We start from the raw sequence: 26,264 nt of genomic DNA, 5'->3' as shown, positions 1-26,264 counted from the left end.
AGGTTAGGCTAATTAGCCTATAATTTTCCATCTTTTGCCTTGATCCTTTCTTGAACAAGGGGGTTACAACAGCGATCTTCCAATCATCTGGGACTTTCCCGGACTCCAGTGACTTTTGAAAGATCTCAACCAATGCCTCTGCTATTTCCTCAGCCACCTCCCTCAGAACTCTAGGATGTAACGCATCAGGGCCAGGAGATTTATCAATTTTAAGACCTTTTAGCTTTTCTAACACTTTTTCTTTTGTAATGGCAACCATACTCAACTCAGCCCCCTGACTCCCTTTAATTGTTGGGATATTACTCATGTCTTCCACTGTGAAGACTGACGCAAAGTACTTATTAAGTTCTCCTGCTATTTCCTTATCTCCCATCACTAGGCTTCCAGCATCAGTTTGAAGTGGCCCAATGTCTACTCTTGCCTGTCATTTGTTTCTTATGTATTGAAAGAAACTTTTACTATCATTTCTAATATTACTGGCTAGCCTACCTTCATATTTGATCCCCTCCTTCCTTATTTCTCTCTTAGTTATCCTCTGTTTGTTTTTGTAGCCTTCCCAATCTTCTGATTTCCCAGTGCTCTTGGCCACTTTATAGGCTCTCTCTTTTTCTGATAGATTTCCTGACTTCCTTTGTCAGCCATGGCTGTCTAAGCCCTCCCCGGATAATCTTTCTCTTCTTGGGGATGAACCTCTGTACAGTGTCCTCAATTTTACCCACAAACTCCCGCCATTTTTGCTCTACTGTCTTCCCTGCTAGGCTCTGCTTCCAGTCTATTTTCGTCAGTTCCTCTCTCATGCCCTCATAGTTACCTTTATTTAACTGTAACACCATTACATCCGATTTTGCCTTCTCTCTTTCAAACTGCAGACTGAACTCTACCATATTATGATCGCTGCTTCCTAAGTGTTCCCTTACTTTAAGATTTTTTATAAAGTCTGGTTCATTACATAGCACTAGGTCCAGAATAGCCTGCTCCTTTTTGGGCTCCATGACAAGCTGTTCCAAAAAGGGAGTGTGGGGAGATGTTGGGTGTGGAGGAGTGGACCACAGTGTCCTGGAAGGAATGGTCCCTGTGGAACACTGACAAGGAAGCGGAAGGGGATATGTGTCTGGTGGTGGAAATGGTAGTTTGGATCTTTTGGATGTGAAGGTTAGTAAGGTGGAAAGTATGGACCAATAGACCCTCTGGTTGTTTTGAGAGGGCAGGGGTGAGGAGAGAAATGCGGGATGTGGGTTGGATGAAATCTATTGAATTCTCAGAGTACAAAATGCTTAATGATGACAAAACACAATTGCTTCAAATTCAGTTTGGACTTTGATTTTTATATTTCAAAAATAAATTAAAATGTTGATTTTTGGCTATAGTACATATTTTTGGGTACAATTTATTCTTTGAGTTAGCACCAACAAATACACATGGGATATGCTCACTTGAAGTTGATTATCTGATTTATTTGTACAAAAATTTAAAAATGGATGCTATGCTTGTTAACAGTTATGTTATCATATTTGATTTGTGTTTGAGAATTTTTACCAGTTTACTTGAGATCGATTAATACTAAAAAAATTTGCATTCTGCATTATATGCAAATTAAATGATACTTTTAGCGTGTTGCTTGCTTGAAGATTTTTCACATACTAATAATTTATTTGTATGTTGCAATATTCTTTTGTGCTTAATCTTTTATGTATTCTCCATTTTAAAAGCACATCCCACTCTCTGTCTGGAATAGCTTTCAGTCTGTATGCTTTCCCATTGTCGACAGCTTATTCATCTTGTTTTGGTAAAAGCTGTAATGTTGTCTGTAAGACGCTGGGCTATTGAGTGCAGTCTCTTGAAAAGCCCTTGCTGATTGGCTGTCACATAGGAATTCAGCTTGTAGAGAATGTGTGAACACCATCTGCTGTAGGGGGTTGCAGCCAGTGTGCAGCTGGCTGAGCAGGCTTTCGGCTGAAGAGATTGCAGTAACTCCTGGTTTAACTTCCAAGTTTCTAAACTTAAAGCACTTTCCTCAAGTTTTACCTGTTGAGTACAATTTCTGCTTGTTGTGATTTATTTATATGCTTTTTCTTTGGAGTTCTTTGAAATGCCCAACTGAAACTGAAGGAGGGAAATTGCGAAAGGATAACTTGTTGCATTTGGCCTCAGATGAAGAAGGAAATCTAACATCCTTTTAGTCATCGGTTCATGCCTAGTTAATCAGCAGTTAAAAGGTAGGATCTTAATTCAGATAAATAGCTCTAAATCAAAGGTGTTCTCGTTTGTGGATTTGTAAAGTGGATGTATTGCTTTTCGTACTAATTTACTTACAGGAAGTGCCCTAAGATTCTGTTTTATTTTGCTGCTTAAGGTTTGGCATGTTCATTAACAGCCAGTAAAATTATTTTCTATGTTTCTTTAATTCCCATAGTGTATTTCTTTTACAAATCCTGTTTGAATCTATTTGGAAATACTGGTGATCATTTACAACTTACTGCTGTGAACGAAATCAAGATTAAAACCTCCTGATTTAATTTATTTTCTATATAGGTTTGCGTGTTGATTGTCACTCTGAGCATTCTGTTGATTATTTTTCATTTATGACTGGTCTTAACACCATTTACAAGATATTATTTGTTATTTGTTATTTATTTCTCTTAACCCAACCTCCGTAACCCTGCATCAGAGGTTCTTGTATGGCAATTAAAAGTGAGAATCCTGTTGCCACTTCCTCTGCCAAAACTAATTATGAATCACTGAGGCCAATGATAATGAATCAACTGCAATTCAACTCGAACCTTCCTGAATTGTGCAGTTTAGCTGTTTATTGGATAAATATGCCGAATTACTAGACCATGGGCAGGCAGATATTTAATGGCTTAAAGTTATGAATATGAATAAGCCTTGGTTTCAATGTTATGTATAAACAAAGTGAGCTTTCTAGGGCAGCATAGTTTTAATTGTTTTGAAATCATTATTATCTGCACTTGTGGCTGATTTGGACACCCTCTCAGCTGGAAATACAAAACTCATTTCTAAAATATTTCTAAGTGCTTAATATTCAAAAACTGAAGCAAATTGAAAATCAGACGTACATGATTGTAAATTTATGTTGCAATTTATTTTCATTATTCTCTGTTCTTAAAGATGGAAAGCAGAATGTGAGGCCTCTGTAATACTGGAAGATGTGAAAGGGTGACAGGTGTTCATGTGATCTCTAGATTTCTCTCTTTAGGACTACCCAAATGTCATGGGTGTTCAATGAGAATTGACTACATAGACCTACATCCTGCCATTCTGTAGTGCTTTCCTTCTGGTCCTAGATACTGTGACATTTTAATTTGCTGAGAAACAAAAAAATGGCAATGGTTGTTCCATGTATATATGACACTTATACTTGTGTGATTTAAAGCAAATCATTTAAAATTAGCATTCATATAATGGTTCGAATGTTGAGAATCTGTACAATATAAGCTGTACAATATAATTTGCTTTGCATAACTAATCATTTGCATGCCTGTTTCATAAAATTCAAATCCTTCAGTGAAGAAATTTTGAGGAAAAATAACCATCAAGACATATTCAAATGAAGATATGTGTTTATAAATTGGCATTCTCTGACTGACAGCAAGAGAAACCATATATTTTCATTTGTATTAAATTTAATCTGGTAAAAAGAAAGCCTATCCTGCCATCTAAACTAATGTACAAGAGATAATATAATAGCTAGCCGTAGTACTTTGGATTGTGTCGATCCTGCATCTTGTTTCAATGTACTTGTCAGAAAATTGAAAACAACATGAAATTGTTCACTCTTATTCCCTTTTCACTTCCAGTTTCTCTATTTCCCTAAGTTTTCTTTTATACTCCTAAGGGCAGTGACTCATGTTGGCTACCATGATGTGGAGGTACCAGTGTTGGACTGGGTGGACAAAGAAGTCACACAACAGCATTCAACATCTCTCAGGTTATAATTGTGGCTCCAATATGTATCATTACATATTTGACTTCAGAACTAGGAATCCATTGCCATAGAAGGCTGTAAAGGCCAGATCCTTGAGTATATTTAAGACTGAGATAGATAGGTTCCTGAGTATCAAAGGGATCAAAGGCTACTGGAAGAAAGTGGGAGAATGGTTATGAGAAAATTATCAGCCACGATTGGGAGGTGGAGCAGACACGATGGCCTGAATGACCTAATTTCTCGTCCTGTAATTTGTAATGTTATGAACCAAGTACACATTCATATTCATCTAATCATTGATTTTAAATGACTTGATACTTTGCTACAGTTCATTTTCAGATTTCATTAAGATTTGTCTTGAATCCCCAAATTGAATTATAAATACATATATACATAAACCGGAAGCCATTGATAAACCAGGAGATCTACTCTGTACTGAAGTCCAGATCTGAGGTGTTCAAGTTGGGCAGCCCTGATCTATACAGGAATCCAAGCATGACCTTTGCAAGGTCATCAGGGATGCTAAGAGGAAGCACCAAAGTAACCACATGGACACCTGTTGTTTGTTGCAAGGCTTATTTAACACAATGGGTTACAAAATGAAGTTGAGCAGAGTCACTGTACACCCCTACCTGATAAGCTCAATTCATTCTATGCTTGCTTTGAACAGAAGGGCAGTGAAAGGATGTCACCTTTCCCAACAGCCTCCAATGCACCCATAGCCTTGGTCACAACCGCAGATGCTAGATTGGCCGCCTTGAGAGTGAACCCACAGAAAGCGACTGGCTTGGATAGAGTCCCCAGCTGTGCACGCAGATCCTTAGCGGACCAGCTAGTGGGAGTATTCGCAGACTTCTTCAACCTCTTTATGACGACCTGACGTCTTCACTTGCTTTAAGAAGATCACCATCATCTTAGTACCAAAGACAAATCATTCAGCATGCCTGAATTACCACCGCCTGGTGACTGACATCCGTAATTATGAAATGCTTCGAGAGGTTGGTCATTGGCTCACATCAACGTCAGCCTCCCAGATTGCCTTTATCCCTTGCAATTCCCCTACCAGTGCAACGGGCCCATGGCAGATGCCATCTCCCTGGCCCTACATTCATCCTTGGAACATCTGGACAACAAGGAAACTTATGTCAGGCTCCTACATATTGACTACAGCGTCACCTTCAATTCAAGACAAATTCTTTTCCAAACTCTGGGACCTAGGTCTTTGCTCCCCACTCTGTAACTGGACTCTCAACTTTCTATCCTATAGACAGCAGTCAATAAAGACAGGTGATAATCCTCAACATTTGTGCCTCACAAGACCAGATACTCTGCCTCTTCCTGTACTCCTTATATACTCTCAACCGTGTGGCCAAAGTTTGCACCAACTCCATTTACAAGTTTGCTGATGACACCGCCGTTGCAGCTCGGATCTCAACAACAAAGCAGAGTATAGGAAGGATATTGAGTGGTTAGCAGCATGATGAAAAGATAACAATCTGTTCATCAATGTGAGTAAAATGGCTGATCATTGATTTCAGCAAGTAGAGTGGAGGGCATACCCTGATTTGCGTCAGTGGTGCTGAGGTGAATATGGTCGAGAGCATCAAGTTCCTGGGGTTGACAATCACCAACAATCTATCCTGGTCCATCCACATGGAGACTACGGTCAAGAAAGCTTCTATTTCCTTGGGGGCTAAAGAAATTCAGCATGTCCATAAAGGCAATTAGATTTTTTTTATATAGATGCACCATAGAAAGCATTCAATCCGGATGTATCACAGTGTGGTATGGCAACTGCTTTTCCCAAAAATTCAAGACATTGCTATGGAAAATAAGGGCAGTATTGTCCCTCAGATCCTTTTAATATAAAAAAATGTAATACTTAGGCGTATTCCTTTCTCCTGCAGTAGACAAATTCCCCACAAATGTAGATTACACAATCATTATGTGTAAATGATTGTGAACCCAACTGACGAACTTTAGGTTGGTTGTTAGTATAATTCCTGGTGTATGCCAGATTATCTAGCAAATGCTGTCCAATTGAGGAAGCATCTTTAATGTTAGACATTATGATCAGAACTTTTCAAGCATAGACTAGTGAAGCTAGTCTGTCCTTTGCCTATTGCAAACAATTTAAGGGATGTACTGTTTTATCTGAATCATTTTATAGAAGTCACTAGGGCATATGGTCTACATACCTTGCATTGCACAGACACTGAATGTCACATGCTACATGAGTTATTTATCTGCAATTTAGGCTCTGCAAAAAGGGAAAATAATGTCTAGGTGTTGTATCTTTGGCATGGAGACAATTATTCTCTTGTGCATTTTCTATGACAGTGCTTTGACTGATCAGAGTTCACTTGCTGGACAAAAGTATTCCCTTAAATCATAAATATTGTTTCCTTTGAAATTTTGCATTATTATTGTGTGCAACATAAAAGCTTTGATAGCCTGACTTATCTTTGCTTTTTTCAGCAATACTTGACTGATTATTTTAAATTGGTTGTTAGTGTAGCTGTTGTGCTGTCTAGATTGGCTGCATTTGATGAACAATCATAAAATCATCTAATAGTAGGTATTTAGCCTTACGTTTTGCAAATGTTGAACTGGTATAGTGCAGTCAGCACTTTGTCTATTATGAACAACCCAAAGAACATGCTGTTTGATTCATCAGTCAATACTACGATATATGCCCATGTGCCTGGTATTACATTGGCACTGAAATTTATGTGGTAATTCTGTGTTAGACGAGATATCTTTTGGCTTGATAGCAACATCCTCCTTGCAGGAAATATTCCTCTTGTAAGCCACTGCATAGTAGTGCTTTGAAATAACTTGTTTAACTTGTATAAAGATCATTAAAATGGGAAATGATACTGCTTTAAACCAAGTAAACTGTAAGAGGATGTTAACAATTTTAAGAACACGTTGCTAGGATAAATTGTGAGTTATATCTATGGTATGGCCTTATTCAAGCATTTTAGGAAAATTCTAGATAGAATGGCATCACCTTTGTGTGTTCAGAACAGTTTTGCCCTGAGAGAGTCTGTTGATTGGCATTTCAGTTGGAATCAGTTGTTGTGGTCTCAGGACAGCTCATTGTGCTATCAATCACTTGGTTGGTTCCTGGGCATGTGGCTGCAGTCTTGTGTGTGGTCAATACAGCAGAAATATCCACACTGTAAAAATAAAACATATGGCGCTCTTACTCGCTCAACACCCCTCTCTCACTCACTTGAACTTGCATTCTTGCTCACTCACATTCTCTTGAAACCCCCACTCTCTTAAATTTCCCTTGCTGCTTGAAACCCCCCTTGCTCACTCTTGAATCCCCTGTCTCTTTCTAGAGTGGCCCCATCACTTGTGCTCTCTTGATTTGCCCTCTCGCTCTCTCTTGACCACCCCGCCTTGATTTCCACCCCTCGATTTCCCCCTGCTCTCATTCTAACTAACCCACTCACACTCTCTCTCTCTCACTCTCTCTCAAACTTGCCCTTGTTCTGTCTCTCGAACTCCCCCATCTTGAACCGCCCCCTCGCTCCCCCTCGAATTCCCCTTGTGCTCACTCTTGAACCACACCTCGCTGTCTCTGTCAAATGCCGTATTTTCTTGTGCTCTCTTGACCCCCTTTCGCTTCATCGCTCTCTCAAACCCTTTCCATTGGTTTGCGCTCTATTGAACCCCTCTTGCCTGTTCACTTGATCATTGTGTGTCAAAAGACCCCCTCACTCAGTTGTGCTCTTTCGAATCTCTACCTTGTCACGTCTCATTGTTTGTTTGTATGTACATGGGAATTCTAAGAAGGGGTAGCGATTTAAGTTTAACATTGATAAATTAGCAATTTAACTTTTATAGTTTTACCATTGCTTGAAAGAAGTGTTTGATTACAATAAATAGTTATTTTCTTGTTTTATGGCAAGAGTTGGTGAGCTTCATTTTTTAATCTGAATTTAGACAGGCACGTAAAATTGGGCAAGTCAATGATTAATCAAATTGTCTTTTTGGTAACAATTCCAGGAATAGTGAGACTTGATTTCTTGCGCTTTATCTACTGAGTCATGATATTTGAGAGAGTTTGCTTTTCCAAGATAATTTGAGATAGTTTGGGCACTTTTCAGCTGTGCAAGTGGCGGTCTTCAGACCATTTGAGTGTATGCACAATTCGCAGCAGATGATGACTTCAACCGGATCGATGTTATCATGAAGGCAAGCTCCAAATCATATTTATGTCAAGCTTGCAAGGTGTGCAAATGGCCAAGGCCCTTTTGAACAGATTTCTTATAAGATCAATGTTAAAGCTGTGTAGCTACATGAATCCTAATATCTGTATTGACTGGTATGATGAAGATAGGCTTGCGGTACACAACAGCAGAGAACCCATTAGCAGGTTTCTCAATTAGCATGTCAAAGAAAGGGAATATATTTGACTGCTTCAATTCAAAGGTGAATTTCAGCAAATGAATTTTTGATACCTGTGTTTTTTCAGGTAGTTGGGCTGCATATCCCACTGATTTGTTGAGTCAAATATCAAATTGGTTATTTGTAACAAGCAGAATACAGACTATATTCAACTATTCTCAGCTTCCAAATGCAAAATGAAAGTTCGACTTTGGAAGTGATCTCATGATTAAGCAGCACTTGCTGAACAATTCTGGTTGTGCTAACATCAATACGAAAATATAATTTAAGGTGATCACTCTAGTTCATATGTATACTTGTTAATAGTGACATGTTTATTTGAAGAGATCTCATTCCCCACAGACAAATGGGACATGTTCAAGCCTTTCTCCTTTGTTGAATTGCGAGGAGCTTGGTGAGCTGATAGCTTTCTATTGCTTTCTCCATGATAATACCATGGCCAATTTAGTCAACATGTCAACCAGTCAGCAGAGATTTCTCCTGTAGCATTACCTTTTGTGATCATTTTGAAATTTGGCAATCTAGCATTTTCTGAAGAATGCGTAAGGAAAAACTTCAGCATCATCTCTTTAAGCAATATTGAAGTTCTATAATACTAAGTGTGGTGAACCTTTGTTGCGCTTCATCTATGGCAATAATTTCTTTCCTTTGAGGAGACCAAAATGCACGCACTACTCTGGGTGCAGTCTAATCACGCTCCAATACAATAAAAGTATGACCTCAATACACTTATAATCAAATCTTCTTGTGATAAAGGCTAACATTCCATTACCTTTCCTAATAGCTCACTGCAACTGCATATTAGCCTTCAGTGAATTATTGACATGGACACCTAGGTCCTTTTGTATGTTTACACTTCCCAATCTCTTACCATTTAAGAAATACACTGTGCATCTGATTCTCCTACTGAAGTGGATGGCCTAACATTTGTCCACATCATAATTGATCTGCCCTGTTATTGCTCATTCACTAAGCCTACCCAAATCTACCTCACAACTCACATTTCAACTTAGCTTTATATCGACAGCAAATTTGGAAATCTTGCATTTGGACCCTGTGCCTAAGGCATTGGTATATATTGTGAACAGCGAGGCCCTAGTACTGATCTTTGCAGTACCCCACGTGTCACAGCCTGCCAGTGTGAAAATATCCTATTTATTGCTACTCTCTGTTTTCTGTCTGTTAACCAATATTAATTGATGCCAATAAATTACCTACTATCCCATGTGTTTCAGTCTTCTTAGACTCTTTGGGGGACCTTAAGCACATTATTATAGGTAATACACATTCTTTTATACAACTGTGAAGTCAAAGAAGTAGATGTTAAAGCTCTATTTATCATTGCTACCTTTTAACCAAATCTTTGGTTTAATTTGTTATGTAATTGGCAAACTGAGATACTGTAGACTGTATGTGGTTGTCTAAGTCATGTATATGTTTTAAAAGATACCCATCATCATCATCCAGTTTCGTTTGACCACTCTGTTCACTATTGTAATGCTGTTCAATTCATTCTTTTAAATTGCCATCTATCACCTGAGCATGCATCTTCTGAAATGCTCTGTTATCGGATAAGGTGCCTCCTTAATTTTAAGGTTAATGAGACCCTGACATAATCTGTATGGGTAAAATTAGAATCACAGGTGTTAAATTACAAAATTTAGCCTATTTTCTTTTAAAGATGGGATCTACGCTTCTATACTTTGACAGGTGTTCCAGAAAAGGAAAATATTAGTGCCAAATGGTGTGTATTTTGATTACATGATATGGAAGATTACCAGGTTGTTGCTGTTTTGTTTCCTCTGTTATGAAAGGTTTATTTTGACAATTACTACTTAATTTTACTTTATGGTTTGAGGCTTTGTTTTGGACATCAAAAGGTCTTGGACATCAATGAGAGTTTGCTTGCAAATACCTTACATGATTGCATTCATAAAAATATTATTTTCTCCTGTTATCAATACTAATGGTTTCCCTCATTTAAAACTGATAGTTTATATAAGGAATCCCATTTATCTTTAATTGAAATCAGAAAACTCCTTTTGAAGGTACTCAAAGAATTCTGATAAAATTAGTTTCATCTATCAAATCTGTGTGGAGTTTGCACACTTTCTCCATGTTTACGTGGGTTTCGTCCAGGTGTTCTGGTTTCCTCCCACAGTCCAAAGATGGCAGGTTAGGTGGATTGGCCATGCTAAATTGCCCCCTAGTGCCCAGGGATGTGCAGGCTAAGTGGTTAGCCATGGGAAATAAAGAGTTACAGGGATAAGGTAGGGGGATGGGTCTGAGTGGATGCTGTTCGGAGGGCTGATATGGATTCAACGGGCCAAATGGCCCGTTTCCACACCATAAGGATTCTATGATTCAAATCATATGCTGTTCGAACACAAAACAGTCCAAGATGACTTCCAGTAGAGCAAGGTTTCTTTCATATTGCTTTTAGCAAAATTGTGCAAAGCTCTATAGTAGTGCATAGAACTTGTATCTGGAAATAACTACTACTAGGCATTTGTGACTTCTAAGGCTTCTGTTAATTGGACTGCTAAATGCAAGGCTGGCACCAGTTGATTGTCTTTGTTTTTCATTTTGAAATGGGAACGCTGCAAATGATTATAGCACTTCACTACTGTTCCAATTAAGAATAACATTTCTGCTAAGCAGGGTGAGAGAGTAAAAATCACAGTTTTTGATTTAGTAAGGTGGGGGACTTATTAAAATTTGCTTTTGGTAATGACATGACAACCCCAAATCCATTTTGAGATGCGATGGTAGGATTGGTTTCATATTTACAATCTAAAGCAATATTTCATGGGACACTACAAGTATTTGCATAAATTAGCATCACAAAGTTTGGATTCCTGCAAAAAAATTATTCTGCTTTGGAAAATCAAAAGACTCAATGAGTGTTGACCCGGGCCATTTGGTTGTAGGAAGGAGAGGAGCAGTAGCAAGCTGTGCAACCTCAATGAGCAGTGGTAACTTACTGTGTAAAAAAAAAACAGGTTTGTCAGTGGAGTGCAGAATGTACAAGGTCAAAGATTCCATGACATGATTTTGAAAAAGAGCAAGGGAATTAACCCTGTCATCTTGGCAAATATTTATCACTCCATCAACATCACTTCTTTAAAAAGCTGATCATTATCACCTTACTGCTTTTGAAGCCTGTTGTATGTGAATTGGTTGTCACATTTCTCCTATTACAGCAGTGACTACAAAAGCACCGTGAAAGCCTGTGAATGACTGTGACATGCTGAGCTTTGGGACACCCAGAGGTTGAGAAAAATACTATATAATGAAACACATTTGTCAAGGCAACATTTTATATTAAATTACTGGAAATGTTAGATCTTAATAATTGGAGAACATTCAGTTTGTCCCTATTTTACCTTCTACCTCCCAATAATTCTTAAACCATGTCACAAGGCCACCTCTGATTGTATGTGCTCTGTTTTTCTAATAAATATAATTAAATGCCTCCAAAATCTCCATATATACAGCAATATTGACACTCCTGATCTACAATACTGGACACTTTTATAAAATTGAACTAGATTTGTTCAATATGATCTACTCTTCACACATCATGATACTTGTCCAAATGCTCAGTCACTATGCTGAATTCTAACTGCATTATAGTAAAGTGTTTAGTGGTAGGTTGGATGTTAACATTTTCAAAATCTTTTCAACCCATACGTGAGCAGTTTACTTGCTTCCAGGTGTTGGGCTGGCTGATTTACTCATGATAATCAGGGTAGCTGGCAGTTGTTTAAACGAGGGATGGTTTCAGGAATTGTTTAGTGACAGAACTTTATCAACAATTTAATTTCAGCATTGTATAATAAGTAGCAGTCACATTTTAAGGAAGAAGAGAATTTAAATGTGTGCATCATTTTATTACATCATCTAAGATATTTCAAGTTCTAAGAATATCTAGCAGTGTTACTCAGTTTATGATGAGTTAAATTCTCTTTGCTAAAGGTTTATTAATTGAAAAAACTGCTTCAGTTTTTGCTTCAGTTTTCACTTCAGTCCTTATGGATGTTATAATATTATCTCAGAGGAGTGGTCATCTCAATCAGATTGCCCCTTTATTCATTTTTCTTTCTTTTTTGCTGAGCTCTGCATTCCTTGTTAGGAATTCTGATCCCAGTTGCTTCAGAAATGTGAAGTGTAACTGAAATAAGCATAGACAGGATATTCAGGGAATACAGGATATTCAGGGAAGTTGAGCCACACTCCTTTTTTTTGCAACAGTCAATGTGTTATGTTCTGAGATCCAGTAGCACAGTCAGATGCGATGATAGTTACTGTGAAGGGGTAAGTACATAAGGCAAGTCTGGGGTTGGTGTGGCAGTTGGTTAAGAGGGTTGAGTGCCAGGTCAGTGATAGATATGTAGGATGCCAGGTCAGCGAGAGTGTTTGGGGGAGGATGACAACAGAGAATGTCAGGTCTCGGGAGTTTAGGCTAGTGTGTGAGGTTGGATTGGGGTATATCAGGTCCTGGATGGAGAGTGGTTGTCAGGGGCTCAGTGGAGGTGTCAGCTTCAGTGTATTGGATTCAGTAGAATCTTGATGGACAACTCCAATCTGTGCTGCTCTGAAGAAGAGTTATGCCCGAATCGTTGACTTCTCCACCTCTTGATGCTGCCTGGCCTGCTGTGTTCTTCCAGCTTCCTGCCTGTCTGTTTTGGATTACAGTATCTGCAGTTTTTTTTGTCTCTAACCAATGACTATCTGGCCTTTGGAATGTCTGAACCATTTTATTTTGGGATTTGGATTGTAAAATTAGAGGCAGACGCATATGGGTTATTGGATTATAAAATAGAGGCAGGCGCATGTGGGTCTTTTTTTTTTAAACAGCCCAGAAATTGGATATAGGTTTGTTGGCTGAGCTGAAAGGGTCATTTCCAGACATTTCGTTACCTTACTAGATAACATCTTCAGTGGACCTTATGCGAAGCAATGCTGAAAACTCCTGCTTTCTATTTATATGTTTGGGTTTCTTTGGGTTGGTGATGTCATTTCCTTGAACATTCCCATGAACATTCCCATGAACACCAACTCGCCACAAAAAGACACGACCCTCTCTCACTAGTATCCTCACATACAGATGAGGAAGGGATACTACTTCGACTGGGACAATACATCCATCCTAGGATAAGCTAAACAAAGACACACATGGGAATTGCTAGAAGCATGGTATTCCAACCGGAACTCTATCAACAAACACATCGTTAAAAATCACACAACACCAGGTTATAGTCCAACAGATTTAATTGGAAGCACACTAGCTTTCGGAGCGACACTCCTTCATCAGGTGATTCGGAGCGTCGCTCCGAAAGCTAGTGTGCTTCCAATTAAACCTGTTGGACTATAACCTGGTGTTGTGTGATTTTTAACTTTGTACACCCCAGTCCAACACCGGCATCTCCGAATCATAACAAACACATCAAGTTAGACCCCATCTATCACCCCCTGAGGAAAGGAACCGGAAGTGACTTCACCACAGGAAATAACATCACCACAGGAAATGCCATCACCAACCCAAAGAAACCCAAACATATAAATAGAAAGCAAGAATTTTCAGCATTGCATCGCATGAGGTCCACTGAAGATGTTACCTAGTAAGGTAACAAAACATCTGGAAATGAGCCTTTCAGCTCAGTGAGCAAACCTACATCCAAAACGTCAACCTGAGCTACAAATCTTCTCAAAACTCACTAAGCCAAGAAAGTCTATGAAATTGTGACCTATATGCATCCATTCCAAGCAAGTGTGAGAGTGTATTCAAGTGTCTGGCAGAGGGATGGTGGTTTTCTGGAAATCACTGCCTGCATTGGTGGTAGAGGCCGAGACCCTAAACTCTTAAAAAGTACCTGGATCTGCACCTAAAAGAGCTGTAAGCTGAAGGGCTATGGACTTTATGCAGGAAGGTTGGATTAGAAAGGGCATCTTGGGTGTCTTCAGGTCAGCATGGATAAGCTTTGCTGAATGGCCCCCCTATCATTTCCACAATTATTGTTCTATCCCTATGGCATTAATAGATCAAGTTTTTAAATTTTTGAGTTTGCAGCAGATTATGAAACTAATAGATTAGTTTTTAAATTCAGTTCAGAAGAATCGGGAGTTCAGCTCAAAAGGGAGAATAGTTTGCTCACAGCATCCCTGCTTTGCATTGCCTTGCCTTCTGTACTTTCCCTCCCTTGTTAAACCGAGATGCTATGTTCATATTAATTATCTTTCGCTTGGAATTTAGCATAAAGAAAGCTTGCCATTGTTATCAGCTGGCTTCATTTAAGTCAAAGGGAAATTGATTTCATTTAGGATCATGGACATTATCAGTCACCTGCTTGGAGTGGTCAAAGTTAGGGTTCCCTCCATGTAAGGGGTGAGAAACCGAATGTGTTGGGCAGCTCACTACCCATCACAACTCTTATTCTCCATCTGAGGGCTGTTTCTCTCCTGGAATGAGAGAGATGTAGATAGTAAGGGAAATGAAATTGAGTAGCACATGTATTACTTTGGGAGTTGGGAGGTATCCAAAGGAAGTTTGGAGGGTGCAGGGCTAGTGTTTTTGAGAGTTGGAATGTGTGACAGTGAGGGAAGATGTTGTGAGCTACAGTGAGCATGTTAAAGCATGAGACTCTGTGAGAAGTGAGTAGAGTAGCAGTGAGAGTCAGATATCAGAAAAAAAAGTGACACTTTTGCTGGCGGAATGGAGAAGTTAGTTAGCCTTCTTCTTACATTTCTGTGCATCCCTTCAAACGACTGAGATTGCTTTAATCCAAGTGGCAACCCTGGACCAGGCTGGCATGGTGAAGTGTTGTAATATCCACTGCTTGTCCTAGGGGAGGATGAAGTTCTTTCTCTGCACCACTCTTATCTAGCAGGACCTGCAAGATTCTGCCCGCAAGGCGGGGCACTGATTTTCCTGTTTCCTGTATCTGGTGAAAATGTCAGGAAGTATGCATTGCAGCTCTCAACTGACAATGTTTGTCTGCATGCACCATGGGCTTTAAAGGTTGGTGCAGATGTTGGGGATCCTGGTCTACTCTAGGACATCTTCTGAGTGATGAGCTGCTCTGGGAAAGGTCCATGGTAAGATGGAGCTAGACTTTGACATTGTGGACTTTCTCGGAGTAGGGTAGGTAGTTAATGAGGTGATTTTGGTAAGATATGACAAAATAACTCACTAGGCCTTATGTTGACGAAATCCTCTTTTTCAGGTTGTAAGTTTGCTCACTGAGCTGGAAGATTTGTTCTCAGATGTTTCGTCACCATGCTAGGTAACATAATCAGTGAGCCTCTGGTGAAGTGCTGGTGTTCTGTCTCTCTTTCTACTTATGTGTCTTGGTTTGTTGTGGTAGGTGATGATCACTTCCGGTTCTTTTTCTGAGAGATTGCTAAATGGGTTCCAGATTGATGTTTATTGATGGAGTTCCAGTTTGAATGCCAAGCCTCTAGAAATTCCTTTGTGTGTCTTTGTTTAGCCTATCCCAGGATAGATGTATTGTCCAAGTTGAACTGGTGGTGTCTTTTGGTGGCTAGTTTCCTGCCAGTCTGTCCAATGTATTTTGAATATGACGTTCGTCTACTGGTTGTTGGTACAGGATCCTTTAGATTCATCAAGACCGGTTTGTGTTTTGATAGGTTTGTGGGCTACAATGATGCCAAGGGGCCAGAGTAGTCTGGTCATCATCTCTGAGATGACTTTAATGTGTGGTAGTGTGGCTAGAGTCTCTGGGTGTGTTGTGTCTTCTTTAGGCTTGTTGTGTAAGAATCAGCGGGCTGTGCTTATCAGGTACCCGTTGTTCTTGAATACATTGTATAGGTGTTTTTCTTCGGCTTCTCATAGTTCCTGGGTGTTGCAGTGTGTTGTGGCTTGTTTAAATAATGTCCTGATGCAGCTCCGTTTGTGTGGTGTTGGGATGACTTTTCCCGTAGTTGAATGTCTGGTCTGTGTGTGTGTTTTCCTGTCGATGCTGGTCTGTAGCTGTCAGTTGGCTTTTCGTTCTACTGTGAAATCTAGGAAGGGGAGTCTGCTGCTGCTCTCTTTTTGGCGAACTTTATACCAGTAAGCATGTTGTTTGTTTTTGTGGGTTTCTTCTAATTTGTTGTGTTTTGTAATGACAAAGGTGTCATCTACATAGCAGACTCAAAGCTTGGATTGGATCGTGGCGGGGGTATGGGGAGTGTGGAGCTGTTTGTTCCAACTTCTGCGTAACTGCTTCTCCCAAGAATCCTGATATTGGTGATCTCATGGGTGTCCCATTGATAGGTCTTGTCATTGAAGGTGAAGTGGGTTGTGAGGTGCAGGTCTACTAGTTTGAAAATGGTGTCCTTGCTGATGGATGTGGTGCTGTCTGGTGTTTGTGTCCTTGATTCATCTAGTAGTGCGGCCAGTGTTTCTTTGGCCAGGGTGATGTTTATTGATGTGAATAAAGCCGTCACATCAAAGGAAACTATGACCTTGTTGTCCTCTATCTTGGTGTCTTTGATGGTGTTCAGGAATTCCTGGGTGGAGTGGCATGAGTCTTCTACTAGGTATTTCAGTTTACGGTGGAGTTCCTTTGCTACTCTGTATGTCAGTGTGCCGGGAAGTGAGACTATAGGTCTGAGGGGGGGGGGGGCATGGTTTGTGTACCTTTGGTAATCTGTAGAAACTGGGTGTGTTGGATCCTCCAGGTTTCATTGTTTGGAGGTCTGTCTTGTTAATTTCACCTGTCTTGTGGAGTTTCTTGCATGATGCTGTAATATGGTTTTCTAGCTGTGGAGTTGGGTCATTATCATCTGTTGGCAGGTGTCGGTATCTGCAAGTAGTGTGTTTGTTTTTTCAATGTATTGTGTTCTGTTTGGAATGACTGTCTTGTGCCCTTTGTTTGCCAATAGGATTACAATATTTCTGTCTTTCCTAAGTCCTTTCAGGGCTTTCCTTTCCTGTGTGTTGAGGGTGTTTCCTCCTTTCTCCTTAGTGTTGGTGCTACTGTCTGTCTGATAGCTTGCTACGTTTCTTTAGTAAGTCCGTTGTGTTTCAGGGTAGATTCCTGTGCTGCTAGGAAGTCATTTTTGTCTGTGTCCTTGTGGTTGAAGTTCATCTCTCATACTAGGCCAGCTTTTTCTGTGTCTGAGCGTGGTCAGTCCGACAGGTTTTTTATCCAAGCTTCTGAATTATCTGTGTTATTGCTGTGTGTGAGATTGTCAAGTTTTGTCTTGTAGAGCAAGTTTTTTCTTTGTCTTGAAACACTAAAACAGCTTTTGATGAATCTAAAGTACCCTGTACCAACAATCAGGAGAATTAACGTCATATACAAAATAGACTGCAAGTACAGCAACAATCATTACATCGGACAAACTGGCAAGTTATTATCCACCAGGATATACGAGCAGCAACTAGCCACCAAAGGACACTACCAACTATTGCTAGTATCCAGACAATGAGGGACACCAGTTTGACTGGGACAATACATCCATCGTGGGACAGGCTAAACAAAGGCATGCACGGGAATTCCTAGAGGAACCCTGATGAAGCACTTATGCCTGAAACATCGATTCTCCTGCTGCTTGGATGCTGCCTGATCTGCTGTGCTTTTCTAGCACCACGCTCTGATTCTGATCTCCAGCATCTGCAGTCCTCACTTTCTCCTAGGGAATTCCTAGAGGCCTGGCATTCAAACTGGAACTCCATCAACAAACACATTGATCTGGACCCCATTTACCAACCTCTCAGAAAAAGAACTGGAAGTGATATCACCAACCACAACAGAGACACACGAACAGAAATCGGGGCAGAACACCAGTGCTTCGAAGAGGCTCTCTGATGAAGTTGCTGGCGAAACGTCTGAGAACAAATCTTCTAGCCCAGTGAGCAAACGTACAACTGAACCACAACCTGAGCTACAAATCTTCTCAAAAATTGCAAACATTCTCTTTTTAAAAGAAAACCTAACACAGCTCTGACTTAGTCAAAAAAAGTAAGATTCATCCCTTAGGGTGAATTTTTTTCTGGATTTGAGCATCGATAAAATGATGTTTTGTGAAACTCACTGAAATTTTATTTTGCTGTTGTTAAGATCATCCAAACTGTCTTATGTATATGTTTAAGGTTTTTTTTCAGTTGTGTAATAAACTTGTGTTTTGCTGTTAAAGAAATCTGTATCCTCCTGTAAATGTTCATGACGATACATCCAAGTGTTTTTAAAAAATGTAAACATATGATCTTCAAGCTTGCCATCAACGGGTCATAAACACATTGATGCTGCTGCAGCTCCACGGATCCCTTGTGCACCAGTATAACTTGAAAAGTACCTTAAAATAGCAGTCAGTTGGCTACCAAACAGTTTTATTGCTGCCTTGTTTCTACTGTAAGTGCTCTCAATCCTGTTGTCTAATCACTTCGGGAAACATTGGATTAGCACATTGGACTTACGTTCAGATGTACCATTTAACCAGGCATTCCTTATTCCTGCCACCTCAAATTTTGTTGTCCTAGAGCTGTTAAAACTCAATTTAGAATTTCAGATTAACACACTGAAATAAGCCCTGTCATTGGCAGTTTGAATCATGTGACACAAAGTTAACAGCCACAGGTGACGTTGTCACCATAGTTTGAATTGTTGGAATTTGCTGTCCCTTTGTAATCTGATTGCTGTTTACTGCATAATTCAGATGAAATAGTAAGAAATGGCTAAATGTGTATTTTAAGACAGAAATTAAAGTGGGTCTAAGTGATATTCATAACTATTCAAGTTAATGTTATTATGGGAACAATTTCAAATATCATTGTTGTAATATTGATAAACAGGTTTTCTTAATTACTCCAGAAAAGTAATTTAACTTTCATAGGTATATATATTGAAGCTGCTGTAAAAGATTTAATATGTTTTGAGTTGGTGAGACATTTTACTGCTAAATACCACTCTTACTGAAGTTAAGTTAAATATAGAGCAATGAATAGTTGAGTGAACTACAAGGTAGTAATCTACTTCATGGTTCAGATGACATCATTCTAAGAATACAAATTCATGGTTTATGATCAAGTGAACTTTGAGATTAGGGTGCGGATTTATAATTGCTTCCTGGTTTATCATTTTAGTTCATTGGTTTTTTTTCAGGGATTCATAATGAACTTCACGTTGATGAAAGAGTGATGACTTCTACACCAAAGCATTGGGTGTTGCTTTATAATACAAATTGAATAAGAATGAAATGTGCACTTTCTTGTCAACTTGTGTATATTACAACGCTTAAAGGATTGTACATAGACTTGATGTTACAGTACATAGTAATTCTGAAAAATGCATATTTGGCAATAATACTGATGTCTTTAGAAATAGGAAAGATGCTGTTAAACTTGAGAGGGTGCAGAAGTTTATTAAAACATGACGGGCATGGATAGGGTGAAAAGCCAAGGTATTTTTTCTGTGATGCCATGACAGTATATGATGGAACGTCTTTAAGGATGTGACAAAATGGTATAAATACAGAAAACCAAATAACTGTAGATGTGGAAATCTGAAACAAAATCGGAAATTGCTGGAAAAACCCACTAGGTCTAGAAGAATCTATGGAGAGAGAGCAGAGTTGACATTTCAGGTCCAGTGACCCTTCTTAAGAACTCATGATTTCTGAATTAACTCAGCTTTCTCTCCATAGATGCTGTCAGATGCGCTGAGTTTTTCTAGCAGTTTCTGATTTTGTTTCTGCTATAAGTACAGTCCAAGTTATCTTTAAGTTTGATCTAATTTCTTAAATTGACAAATCTTGTTGAATGTTTATAGCAAGTAACCAATATCAATTGTATGTGAAAATCATCCTGTCTACAATGAGATTTAAACATGATGATAGATATTTTTAAACAAAATCTAGTTATGTTGTTGGGTTTTTTCCGAGACTTCAATATTTTTGGTTTCTGTATTTTAGATTACTATTCAAGATGTGGCCCAATGCCCTACAACTTGACAATTACTTTTAGCAGTAATTTCTAGCTAGCAGAACATTTCTACTTAGTATTTTAGTTACTGGAATTTCTTCTAAATTTGTACAGGCATATTTTTCTCCCTATGAAAATCAGCATCATTTCAGATTGGACCTTATTTCAGTCTTTGAATATGAAACAAATTTATGATAAATAACATTTCTACATTCCTTGAAAGAAGTCAATGGGTATTTGTACATTGTTTCAAATTAATAGTTTACATAAATTTTTTTTTTAAATTTAAGGGAATTTTGGCATCGCTCGCTAGGCTCACATCGATGCTCATCCCTAGTTTCCCTGGACAAAGTGACTGTGAGCTGCCTTCTACCGCTACAGTTCTTGGGGGTGTAGGAATGCCCAAAGTTCTGGTAGGAAGGGACTTCCTTTTTTTTGTTTTCCAGTGACAGTAAAGAAATGATGATATATTTCCAGGTGAGGATGGTGTGTGACTTGAAGGGGAACTTGAAGTGGTGGTATTTGCATACATCTGCTCCCCTTGCCCTTCTGGGGGGGTAAGGGTTGAGAGTTGGTCAGTTGACCAGTGTCATAGGGTCATGCATCATGTCCATGGCAGTCAGAAAAAAAAAGCACTTAACTATTCTATTTATCAGCACTTGGCCCAAAGCCTTGTATGCCTTGGCATCGCAAGTGCATATTATAGATTGTGAACACAGCACTGAGAAAAGAGGCAGCAAGTTTAAAAAGGAATTCAGAGAATGGGGAGTAGCTTCATTCTGAACACAGCACTAAGAGAGAAGGGAACAAGTCTTCAAAGAGCAGAGAATGGCTTCATTTTGTATACGCTGTCAAATGTGAAAAAATTCAAGAGTGATGTTACAGGAAATCTGTAAGTTTATTGATTGTTGAGAAGCTATTAGGGCATGAGTCTAAATAGTTTAAAACAGAAGACTCAATGATATTAATGAAGAGGCAGCTACTTAGATTTCAGGAAGGAGCATTAGTAAAAGGCAAGTAGAATTAAATCCAGTGTAAACTGTGGAATTTATGTATCTAAGTACTTATTGTAAGTTTATATTTCTTGGATTAATAATGGTAAGTTTCTATGTGTCTGAAATTAATAATTAACTTGGAAGTATTTGTGTAGCCATGATTTCTTTTAAAAACAATTTTGAGGCCTGGCTTTAGAATAGATGAGTTTTGTTTATTCCAGATTGTTTACCTTGCTGAACGGCAAAACAATGAGGCTTTGAGATTTATTAGAGATTTCAGCAATTCTTTCTTTTTAAGCATAAGGGAAACACCCATGGCCTATTTAGGGTAGCAGCAAGGGGGTGGGGGGAGCAGTTGGTTCCAGTTTTTACTTTAAGTTTGGAGCAATTCTGTGAAATTGTCTGAATAAAATGGCTATATAGACTCATACACCTGAGAGGGGAAGGATATATAGTGAACTAGGATACCACGGAATGAGGAGTTAGTGTTATTCTCAGACCAGAATTGTTGATATAAAACCCTGAAGAGATTCCTTAAAACTAAGTACATTGAGGTGCTCCAAGATGAAGCCATCTGCAGTTCCAATCTAAAAGTTTCAGTTGCAAGTGATTTAAGTTAACCAAGGTGTTAGGTACAGGGACTCTGAGTATTGTCCAAATGGTGTTTTGGAAACTGTGTGCACACGTTTTGACTAGTGTACAAATACTGTTTATATTCTATACAAAAGCTTTTTTTTTCCAAGTTGTAAAGGAGTGTTTTGGTATTAATGGGAGTATACTTTTACTGTGTGTTTTAAACATTTTGCATTTGCATTATAAATGTAAGTGAATGATTGGCTTATACTATTTTATTTTCATTTCTTTTGTTCATAAATTTCTGTTTTATCATTAAAGCAAAGTCTGCTGTATTGCATGTGTATATTTCAGAGACATAACTTCATTAAATGCAAAACAAAATTGGTCTGTCAACCTGGGTTCCTGAAAGGGATTGTTCTTGTGATGCAATACCATCAATTGGGATCTTCTGGATCTCGTGTATATGGATTTTCAGAAGGCTTTTTGATATGGCTCCATAAAGGAGGTTGGTTAGGAAATGGTATTTATGGTATTGTATTGACATGGATTAAGCATAGCTAACAGACAGAAAACAGTGCAGGAATAAATGGGTTATTTTTGTGATGGCAGTACTGCACGCAACAGTACTTGGAATCCATTGATTTGGATATGGGAACCAAATGCAATATTTCCAGATTTGTCGATGATGTAAAGTTAAGCAGGGATATATGTTGTGGGGAGGATGTAAAATGTTTTCAGGAAGATTTGGACAGGCTTAGTCAATAGGTAAGAACATGGCAGATGGAATATAATGTGGAAAAACGTAAGATTGTCCACTTTGGTAAGAGAAACAGATCTTTTTCTTAACGGTGAGAGAATGAAAAGTGTAAATGTGCAAAGAAACTCAGGTGTCCTTGTCAACAGTGCTAATGTGTAGATGCAGCAAATTATTTGAATACAGATCGTTCTGCTATAATGCGATTGACGATTAGGGACAGTTTCTAAAGCACAAACTTTTAAAACGTGTTGGCTGTAACACGATTGCATCACCAACACTTTAAGCGTTGTTTCTAAAGCATGATTTTTCTATAATGTGGGGTTGCACAAGAACACGAACATCGCGTTATTGAAAACTACCTATACAGGAGTACTGAAGTCTTGCTTTGGTTGTTTAGGAGCTTGGTTAGACCGCACCTGGAGTATAATTTTGGTCGTCTTATTTCAGGAAAGCTATGTTGCCTTGAAGAGAATGTAGCAAATACTGAAGTTCTAGCTAGACCTGTTCTTGGGTTGACAGATCTGTTCTGTGAGGAGAGATTGGGTGAACGAAGCATGTATTGTCGAGAGTCTTGAAGAATGTGAGGTGATTTCATTGAAACTTACCCTATTTCTTCCTTTAAAATATTTTGTAAGTGAAAGTAAACTGTTTCCCCTAGCTGGGAGCCTAGAGTCAGGGGACCTAATTTGAAAATTAAAGGGAATGGCATTTGGGACCAAGCTGAGGACCTATGCTTTTACAAGTGTTTTGCGTGTGATAAGTCAAACAGTATGAGATGTTTTCTTTTATGTGCTGGATGTGATTATGGAACATAGTTATACTTGAGAATTACCAGGCATTAGTTAATTGTTTGTTGTGTAGATGAAGGTTACATATGCACACCTGACCATTTTTGTAGATGTATCATGTGTTTTGTAATCCTTATCAGAAGATTACTGACTATGTATTAAATAAATAATCTCCACTCCTCTGGTCGGAGGAACAGCTTTGATCCAAAAATTAGAGCTGAGCTGTTTGGGGTGGTCAGGAAGCCTTCTTTTCATAGAGTGTAATGGAAATCTGGATCAGTGTCTGTTAACTAGCTGTTCAGACTAAATCAATTAAAAAGTTCAGAACAGTTATTTGCTTAGGTTAATCAGGGATATATAGAAAAGGCATATAGTTAAGGTGCAGGTCGGATATGATGTAATTGATTGATGATTCAGTCTGAAGGGGCTGAGTGACCTAGTTCTGTTCCTGTGTTGTTCCTGTTTTTGAAAATCAGCCTACTGTAGAATTTCACTGATGGACTTTATGGTAGGCTGTGAACAAGTAAATGGAAGCTAATGGACTGGAGCTGTAGAAAAGGTTAGGGTTAGGTTTAGGTTTAAAAAAAAATGCTATCCTTGGCTAGTGATTCGAGTTATTTTAAGATGACTGGGGGGACTTATCTGATTTACCATTCAGATATATTTAAGAAAGAAAAGATTGAAACTCTGGAAATCTGGAACATCATCTGATTGGGTTAACTTGTTCAGTACTTACAAATTTCTTTGATATTTTATGTTAATATTTAAGTAGTTAACCATAATCCATGAGGCATGCGAGGCAACATTACTGTTATAGAGAAACAAGTGGTTTTATAGTTTGAGAGCCATCACTCCAATCACTTGTAGACAAAGGAAAGAGAAAGATTTTCATTAACTACTACAGTTGGTACATAAATTGAACCAACACCATTGGTGTCATTTCACACTGGCCTAGTGGTATTATCACTAACCTATTGATCCAGAGATCCCAGTAATGTTCGAGGGACCCAGGTTCAAATCCCACCAAGGCAAATGGTGGAATTTAATTTCAATAATCAAAAACAAATTGTGAGGAAAAACCCATCTGGTTCCCTAATGTCTTTTAGGGAAGGAAACTGCTGTTCTCACCTGATCTGGCCTTTCTGTGACTGCAGACCCACAGCAATGTGGTTGACTCTTAACTGCCTCCTGGGTAATTAGCGATTGGCAATAAATGCTGATCTAGCCAGTGATGCCCTTGTCCTGTGAATGAATAAATAAATAAATAAAAACATCTAGCCTTCAAGCTAACTTAAGAAAAGCTACCCTAACTAGAAATATTTAGGATATATTCTTTCCACAAATGTTCCTTGTGTTTTGCTTTTTGATTGAAGTGCACTTCCAGTTCATATCTATGCAAGGAATTTTTCTTTGAACAGGGGACCTTTTAGAAAAGCAACATCTTGGTCATTGGTTATTTGGTTAGTTCTTTGCTTGGTTACGTAATGCATTCATTGCCACGCTCTCTTTAAGGTCTTGATGAGTCAATCATCTATTTCAAAACTTGAAATGATAGATTTGAAAGCATAGCATTTTCCAAATTGGTTTATAGCTCATTTTGTGTTTGTCTAAAATTGAATAATGTTACTTAGAGTCATAGAGATGTACAGGATGGAAACAGGTCCAACTTGTTAATGCCGACCAGATATCCCAACCTAATCTAATCCCACTTGCTAGCACCCGGCCCATATCCCTCCAAACCCTTCCTATTCATACACCCATCCAGATGCCTTTCAAATGTTGCAATTGTACCAGCCTCCACTACTTCCTCTGGCAGCTCATTCCATACGTGCACCACCCTCTGCATGAAAAGCTTGCCCCATAGGTCTCTTTTATACATTTCCCTTCTCACCCTAAACCTCTGCCGTCTAGTTCTGGACTCCCCCACCCCAAGGAAAAGACCTTGTCTCTTTACCAATCCATGCCCCTCATAATTTTTTAAGCCTCTATAAGGTCACCCCTCAGCCTCTGATCCTCCAGGAAAAACAGCCCCAGCCTATTCAACCTCTCCCTATAGCTCAAATCCATTAACCCTGGCAACATCCTTGTAAATCTTTTCTGAACCTTTTCAAGTTTCACAACATCTTTCTGATAGGAAGGAGACCAGAATGGCACGCAATATTCCAAAACTGGCTTAACCAACATCCAATATAGCCACAACATGACCTCCCAACTCCTATACTCAATACTGACCAATAAAGAAAAGCATACCAAATGCTGCCTTCACTATCCTATCCTATCCTTGAAAGTGACTCTACTTTCAAGGAGCTATGAGCCTGCACTCCAAGGTCTCTTTGTTCAGTAGCACTCTATAGGACCTTACCATTAAGTGTATAAATCCTGCTAAGATTTGTTTTCCCAAAATGCAGCACCTCACTTTTATCTAAATTATACTCCATCTGCCACTTCTCAGCCCATTGGCCCATCTGATAAAGATCCTGTTGTAATCTGAGGTAACCTTCTTCGCTGTCCACTACACTTCCAATTTTGGTGTCATCAGCAAACTTACTAACTATACCTCTTAAGTTCACATTCAAATCATTTATATAAATAACAAAAAGTAGTGACCCAGCTCTGATCCTTGTGGCACACCACTGGTCACAGGTCTCCAGTCTGAAAAACAACCTTCTACTACCACCTTCTGTCTTCTACCTTCGAGCCAGTTCTGTATCCAAATGGCTAGTTCTAACCTGGCTAACCAGTCTTCCATGGGGAACCTTGTTGAATGTCTTACTGAAGTCCTTGTAGATCACGTCCACTGCTCTGCCCTCATCAATCCTCTTTGTTACTTCTTCAAAAAACTCAATCAAGT

The 26,264-nt window shown here is 38.9% G+C and overlaps 1 protein-coding gene across 9 annotated transcripts in view; it reads left to right on the top strand.

Annotated features, from left to right (window-relative positions):
• LOC122564877 (disabled homolog 2-interacting protein-like) overlaps positions 1-26,264 on the top strand; it is a 684,630-nt gene that overhangs the window by 170,302 nt on the left and 488,064 nt on the right. The window contains exon 1 of one of the 9 annotated variants that reach the window (XM_043720278.1): positions 2,132-2,216. The exons of 7 other annotated variants lie outside the window; for them this stretch is intronic. The gene's annotated coding sequence lies outside the window, so the exon portion shown is untranslated. Of the gene's footprint in view, positions 1-2,131; positions 2,217-20,643; positions 20,711-26,264 lie in introns of those variants that run through there. One more of the 9 variants, XM_043720277.1, reaches the window with a different exon arrangement.

The sequence above is a fragment of the Chiloscyllium plagiosum genome, chromosome 30 (assembly GCF_004010195.1).
Source record: "Chiloscyllium plagiosum isolate BGI_BamShark_2017 chromosome 30, ASM401019v2, whole genome shotgun sequence".
In the NCBI taxonomy this organism is placed as follows: Eukaryota; Metazoa; Chordata; class Chondrichthyes; order Orectolobiformes; family Hemiscylliidae; genus Chiloscyllium; species Chiloscyllium plagiosum.
This window is presented reverse-complemented; position numbering and strand designations above follow the sequence as displayed.